The following is a 7,124-nucleotide window of genomic DNA, read 5'->3' as shown; positions in this document are numbered from 1 at the left end:
TACAGTTTTCAAGCTTTAGTCACAGAAAACATAACATAGTGGCTGTAGTAATGTTCAAAGTTCGTGGGGAAGGAAGAGGACAAGGGTCGGCTGTTTGACTGCTGACTGAGCTTTATTTAGTAAAATGAAAAATGTCCAAAAAAAGTCTGTGCACCGCACAACAACGAAAATAAACAATCCACAACAGGGCTTCACTCCAGAACGGTATAGACAATCCACAACAGGGCTTCTCTCCAGTATTGTTGTCGTGCTCTGTGTCTCAGTCAGCAGTCCCTCTCTCTCTCGCACACTCCTGCTTCTCCTGCCGTTTTATCCTGTCTCCGCGCCAATTACTGGAATGAGAAACAGGTGTTCGTAATTTACATTTAACCCGCTCGCTTACCACGCGTCTCCCGACACTCTCTCCAGTTGCAGACCTCGCTGAACCACGCCCCCCTCGCCACATACCCCCACCGCCCGACTCAGGCCGGGGAGCCATCCGTCCACTGGACCGTATCTGGTGCATCCTTTTTAGTTAGATCAGTCAACGCCTTCTTCGTTCACCTTGCGATAGTCCACACAGAACCGAACTGAGCCGTCTGTTTTGGGAACCAAAACTATCGGGCTCGCCCAGTTACTGCTGGACTCTTTTATTACTCCCATTTCAAGCATTGCCCCTAATTCTGCCTGAACTACCTTTTTTTTGTGTTCAGGCAACCTATACGGCCGGCTGCGAACCACCACGCCCGGCTCTGTCTCAATGTGGTGCTGAATGAGGTCAGTACGGCCCGGTAGGGGAGAAAACACGTCAGCAAACTCTGCTTGTAACTTAGATAAATCAGTGAGCTGGGAGGGCGAGAGGTGATCTCCCCCTGGGGCCAGAGCGAAGGATTGTTTTTTGATTTTCGCCTCTGGGCCGAGATCATCCTCCCCGCTAATCACCGTTGCCAGCATCACTGATTCTGCCTCATTCCATTTTTTAAGGAGGTTGAGGTGGTAAATTTGACGTGCTCCTCTCCTATCCGACCGTATTACCTCATAATCGAGATCCCCAATTTGCCGTGTAACCTCAAACAGTCCTTGCCACTTTGCCAATAATTTTGAGCTTGAAGTCGGGAGCAATACAAGCACTTTATCTCCCGGTGAAAATTTACGCAAGTTAGTTCCCCTGTCATACAGTTGGCTCTGTTTGTGTTGGGCTTGTAACAAATTCTCCATGGATAGCCGCCCCAGAGTGTGGAGTTTTGCTCTCAAGTCCATCACATACTGAATTTTGTTTTTAGCCTGAGATGGTCCGTCCTCCCAAGCCTCTCTTAGGACATCCAGCACCCCGCGGGGCTGGCGTCCAAAGAGAAGCTCGAAGGGGGAAAACCCCGCGGAGGCTTGCGGGACTTCTCGTACTGCGAATAACAGGGGTTCTAGCCACTTATCCCAATTTTTGGCGTCTTCCCTAACGAACTAACAAACCATGGATTTAAGCGTGCGGTTAAAACGTTCGACCAGCCCGTCCGTTTGTGGGTGAAAAACGCTGGTACGAATCGATTTAACGCCCAACAATTCGTAAAGTTCGCGTAACATGCGTGACATAAACGTCGTGCCCTGATCAGTGAGGATTTCTTTCGGAATCCCCACTCGGGAGATTAAACTAAACAGTGCGTCCGCAACACTCTTAGCGGAAATGTTGCGGAGAGCCACTGCTTCAGGGTATCACGTTGCATAATCCACAATGAGTAATGCAAAGCGATGCCCCCTTGCTGATCGCTCTAATGGCCCGATGAGGTCCATACCAATTCTTTCGAAGGGGACCTGCATTAATGGGAGGGGGCGCAAAGGCGCTTTTGGAGCGGCCGGTGGATTCACCAACTGACATTCACGACAAGACGCACACCACCTGCGCACGTTCTCGTGAATGCCCGGCCAAAAGAATCGGGTCATGAGGTGATTTAGTGTTGCCGTTTGTCCTAATTGACCAGCCATTGGATTAGAATGAGCCACGTGGAAAAGCATTTCCCTGCAGCTCTTTGGAACTAATAACTGAGTTGTATCCTCCTTTGTCTGAGTGTCTTGGGTCACTCGATACAACCTATCCTTTATGATCGCAAAATACGGATAATTCAGTGGGCGTCCAGGCTGGAGAGGCTAACCATCGATAATGCTGACCTTTTCAAAAGCGTATTTTAACGTCTCATCCTGAGACTGCTCCAGGGGAAAGTCATCGCGATCCGAAAGAATTAGTCTCCCGATTTCGCTCTGTTCCCGAGGCAGTACTCATTGGTCCCTGGTCAGACTCCCCCACCTGCACGCACACATCCTTACCCAGCAAATTTTTATTCCAAGAGGCATCCGAGCACAAACAACCCAATAATTTATTAAACGCAGGCCAATTCGTCCCCAAAATTATCGGATGCCGGAGGTGCGGGTTAACTGCCACCTCAACATTATGCTTTTGTCCCCTAAATTGGATAATGACTGGCACTATAGGATATTTCACCACATCCCCGTGCACACACCGAACTCTAACCATGCGGCTTGTATCCAATGCCCCGGATGAAATCAGGCTTTGATGCACCGAGGTTTGGTTACATCCTGAGTCCACCAAAGCCTGATAGGTACCCCCCTTGATACTCACAGGAATTTGGTACCCGCCAGCTTGACCAGGGGCGGCCTGTCTAACGTCCGGGACCCGGATCAATGTCCCAACCTCCATAATCGGACACCTGTCCACAAAATGCTCCGGGTCCCCGCAACGCCAACAGGCCGGCCCAGACCTGCCCGCCGCTCTCGTGGCAGGGAGGGGGTTAAATGGTTGGCGCGGAGAGAGGGGAGAAGCAGGAGTGGGGTCCAGCCCGGCAGCAGATGGTCCCGCCCCCCTGGGCGGGACCCGAGGTCCGGAAAAGAATCCCTGTTCAGTCCCGCCCCGCCCCCGGGGCGGCACACGAGGAGGGCCGGGCGGACGAGACCTGGGGAGAGGGACAGGCTTAGAGAGAGAGGAGGATGGAAGAGAAGGAGAGAGAGAGGCAGATGGAAGGGGTTCGCCGACCCCTGGGCACGCCACCATGTGGTCCTCCGCGAGGTGTATGGCCGAGTCCAGCGATGTGGGACGGTGGCACTGGACCCACTCGGCTGTTCTTTTGGGCAGCCGAGTTATGAACTGCTCCAGTACCACCAGATCGATGACTTGCTCCACATCGCCTCCCTCGGCCAGGAGCCATTTGCGGCAGGAGTCCCGGAGCTGTTGGGCCATCATGAAGGGCCGACCGGACTCGCCTAACTCCAGTGAGCGTAACCGTTGGCGACGCTGTTCTGGTGTCCGGCCGACCCGCTGAAGTATGGCCCTCTTCAGGTCGTCGAAGACCAGGAGGTTCTGTACAGGCAGCTGCTGCGCTGCCACCTGCGACTCACCCGAGAGAAGGGGGATGAATCGCATGGGCCACTGATCCCGGGGCCGACCTGAAACCTCCGCGGACTTCTCGAAAAGGTCCAGGAAGGCCTCCGGGTCATCCAGCGGGCCCATTTTGTTGAGGGGAAGATGGGTGGGTGCAGCCAGCTGTCCGGTGGTCTCCGTACGAACCTCCCGGTCGATCCAGCTCCGGAACCTCTTGCGGTCTTCCTGCTGGACCTGAAGGATGGTTTGGAAACGCCTCTCCTGATCCGAGCGGAGGTCCAGCAGGGCTTGATGTTGGTCTTGGTGTAAGACCGCGAGGGATGTAATGATGTCCGCAAACGGCACGGCGGAGGGCGTTTGCATGGCGGCGGCTCCCTTCTTCCTTCCCGTGTTTCGGCACCAGTGTAGTAATGTTCAAAGTTCGTGGGGAAGGAAGAGGACAAGGATCGGCGGTTTGAATGCTGACTGAGCTTTATTTAGTAAAATGAAAAATGTCCAACAAAAGTCTGTGCACCGCACAACAACGAAAATAAACAATCCACAACAGGGCTTCACTCCAGTACGGTATAGACAATCCACAACAGGGCTTCTCTCCAGTATTGTTGTTGTGCTCTGTGTCTCAGTCAGCAGTCCCTCTCTCTCTCGCACACTCCTGCTTCTCCTGGCGTTTTATCCAATTACTGGAATGAGAAACAGGTGTTCGTAATTTACATTTAACCCGCTCGCTTACCACGCGTCTCCCGACACTCTCTCCAGTTGCAGACCTCGCTGAACCACGCCCCCCTCGCCACAGTGGCCTTTTGCAGGTGTACTTTGCAATTCATCATATGTTACAAACCTCATACCTGTAGATGTGTCCAAACCTCCTTACTAACTAAAAAAACATTAGAAAAAGCAGTGATGACCTTGGCAGTTTTTGATGTTATTGGAATAACAAAGTAGCACGGTTATGTGATATTGTTTTTATAAACAATAAAAGACGTTAATATTGAGTAACTTAAAGTCCCTGTAAAGTCAATCCTGAGAATTCTTTCTAAACACTTTATAAATGCTGCGCGGTAAAATGCAACAGCTGTTTTTAGACTTATTGGTTTGATTATTTCACGTGTTGCACGTAGCCTCTGCTGTTATATCTTTGTGCGTGAGAGTTCGTTATTATGCAGTGAGTGGCAATGTAAAGCGGCAACCGAGGCTTCCCGTTTCCAAGACGCGCATGTCAATGCAGTGAAATAACTCTCCATTCATTTTAACCAATAAAAAGTCGTTAGAGAATCAAGAACCTCTGACTGTAGCGCACACAGCTTTCTTCTCATCATTATACTTAATTTGAGGCAGTTTTCGTGGCGTTATTTGCTCTCGCTCAGATATTGCGTGTGTGTGGCTGTGTGCGCTCAAACTTTGTTATATGTAAATCAAACATGCTTTTTCTCTAGAATTGTCTTCTCTCCTGAATTTAATGTTGCTAGAAGCTATTAATCATCAAACTTACATAACTTACATAACTGTTAAAATAACACCAATAAATTGTAAAGAAATTAAGTATCTTTTTATATAATAACTCCATGTACAAATTATATCATTTTCAAACTTAGCCTACTTTAGTCAGCCAGCTATCTAGATATTTTTATTATCTATTTAATATATATTTTTAAAGTTATATAGGCCTATTTAAAGTTAAGTGCTTATTGTAGCCTGAATGCTTATTGAATTATTATATTTAGCGAACCGCTACTGATCATCAAATAGTACAATATCAGCATGAGTAGATAATCTGTAGTTTTTAGAATAGAAATAACGTTTTTTCCACGATTCAAAAATCAAATTACACAATCAAACAAAACAATATGTAGGGATAATTTACTTTAGTTTATGACAAAACGTTTTATTGTTTAAAATTAATTTATAAATGGTTTATGGTCTGGTCTATGTATCTCTGCCTCTGCTGAATTATTTTTATCCCTGGTGGGGATAAAAAAATATCCCTCCCGGGTGATGCTACTCCACAAACCACCAACAGAGCATATAAAATACCAAAAATAAAAATCGTTTTTTTAAAACATCGCCAAGTAAAATGCTGTGTTTATAGAACTGTCTCTTTACGACACAACAAACGGGACACTTTTTAGACACGCATTCCGACTTCGCCTCAGCGCCTGGCGCAAGTCAAACGAGCGCGGAAAAGGTGCAGGTGATGACGAGGGAGCTTCAGTTGAACAACAGTGAACTGCGGTCAGATGAGGTGTTGTCAGGCTATGTCGGTAAAACTCAGAAAAATTAACTGACTGCCAAATCAGTCATTATACTGTGCTCGTGGCGTGCACTTAAGAATTGCATGCGCAAATGCACCGGCGCGCGCTGCGTAATTACTTTATTATAGCTTAAATAAAGCGCAATACTACGAGCAATGACCGTCGTTTGAAAATAAAATTGCCAAACATGCGATCAAAGCTGCCTTGTGTATTTGTTGACATGGTTTTAAAGCTATTTTTATCCAATTTGTTGGTCTAAATGTCTTAAAAATGCATATATGTACATCAAGGAAATCTAAATTTTCTCGGGGGGTGCATGCCTCCGAACCCCCCTAACAAACTACATTTTATGACCTCTGTAATTATGAAACTCTGCGTACATGTTCTATAATTTCTATCTAATGAAATCTGAGGTAAACGTGTATTTCTACAAGTGTGCGCACTTTGACAGTAAAGTTTGTATGTAGTATGCACTTTAAAAAAAATGGGACCAAGCGCGATTTAATGTAAAGGTTTGTGTCTCGTTATTCTATTAATAAATACCGACTGATTTTGAATTTCTTTTAGAAATTAAGAATTAGTGTCATTGTAGTCATTATTAGTGTCATATATATATACAGCTATGGAAAAAATTAAGAGACCACTCCAAGTTCAGAAATCAATGTTAAGTGGTCTCTTAATTTTTTCCATAGCTGTATAGTTATAGCGGCCCCCTCATTTTTAGATGGGCCCCCCCAAAAATAAAATTCTGGCTACGCCACTGTTCTAAAGTGATCGTTCTACACCGGATAGTTTTACAAACTTTCATCAGACAGCTGGGATTCAGCAGCCATATCACCCTGTAGCCCAAGACTGGTTGCCCACTGAAGCTAAGCAGGGCTGAGCCTGGTTAGTACCTGGATAGGAGACCTCCTGGGAAAACCAGGTAGCTGCTGGAAGAGGTGTTAGTGAGGCCAGCAGGGGGTGCTCACACTGTGGTCTGTGTGGGTCCTAACCAGTGGTGTAGTCGGGGCGATACGCACGCATACGCCATATGCTTACTTTTTGCTCAGGGCTGTTTGCGTATTACGACTTCTAAGGATCAGTATTTGCATATACCCACTTGTTTTTGCTTCGAAAGTCCATAAAATAATGTCCTGTTGTCTTCTCCTTTAACTGTGTGTCCAATGCAGTTGTGTAAACTCGCGATTCTTTGTTGTAATTGGTGCATGAGCACTTCTGTCATTCTACCTTTTCCCGCTCATCATCGGCTAAAAACCAGGCTTCACAGTGCGTGTTCGCGCTGCAGTGAGAGACTCCGATCAAAGCCGCTCGGTGTTTTGAGCGGCGCATTGAGCGCAGTTCTCTCACTGCAGCGGTCTCGGCGTGAGAAATATGGTGGTGAGGAAATAAGACTATTCATTAATTATATAGCCTACATCATGCGTTCAGAGCTTTTATAAGCGCTAAGTTCCTGTACAAACTGAAAAGACCATCAGCGCAAATGAAGCCTTGTTTATTTAATGCATTAG

General features: G+C 47.0%; 1 pseudogene; it reads left to right on the top strand.

Annotated features, from left to right (window-relative positions):
• Positions 1-6,434: 6,434 nt before the first annotated feature.
• LOC137005593 (5S ribosomal RNA) lies at positions 6,435-6,551 on the top strand (annotated as a pseudogene).
• The last annotated feature ends 573 nt before the right edge of the window (positions 6,552-7,124 follow it).

The sequence above is a fragment of the Chanodichthys erythropterus genome, chromosome 17, assembly GCF_024489055.1.
Source record: "Chanodichthys erythropterus isolate Z2021 chromosome 17, ASM2448905v1, whole genome shotgun sequence".
Lineage (NCBI taxonomy): Eukaryota > Metazoa > Chordata > Actinopteri > Cypriniformes > Xenocyprididae > Chanodichthys > Chanodichthys erythropterus.
Note: the sequence above shows the minus strand (reverse complement) of the source record. Positions and strands in the feature narration are given on the sequence as shown.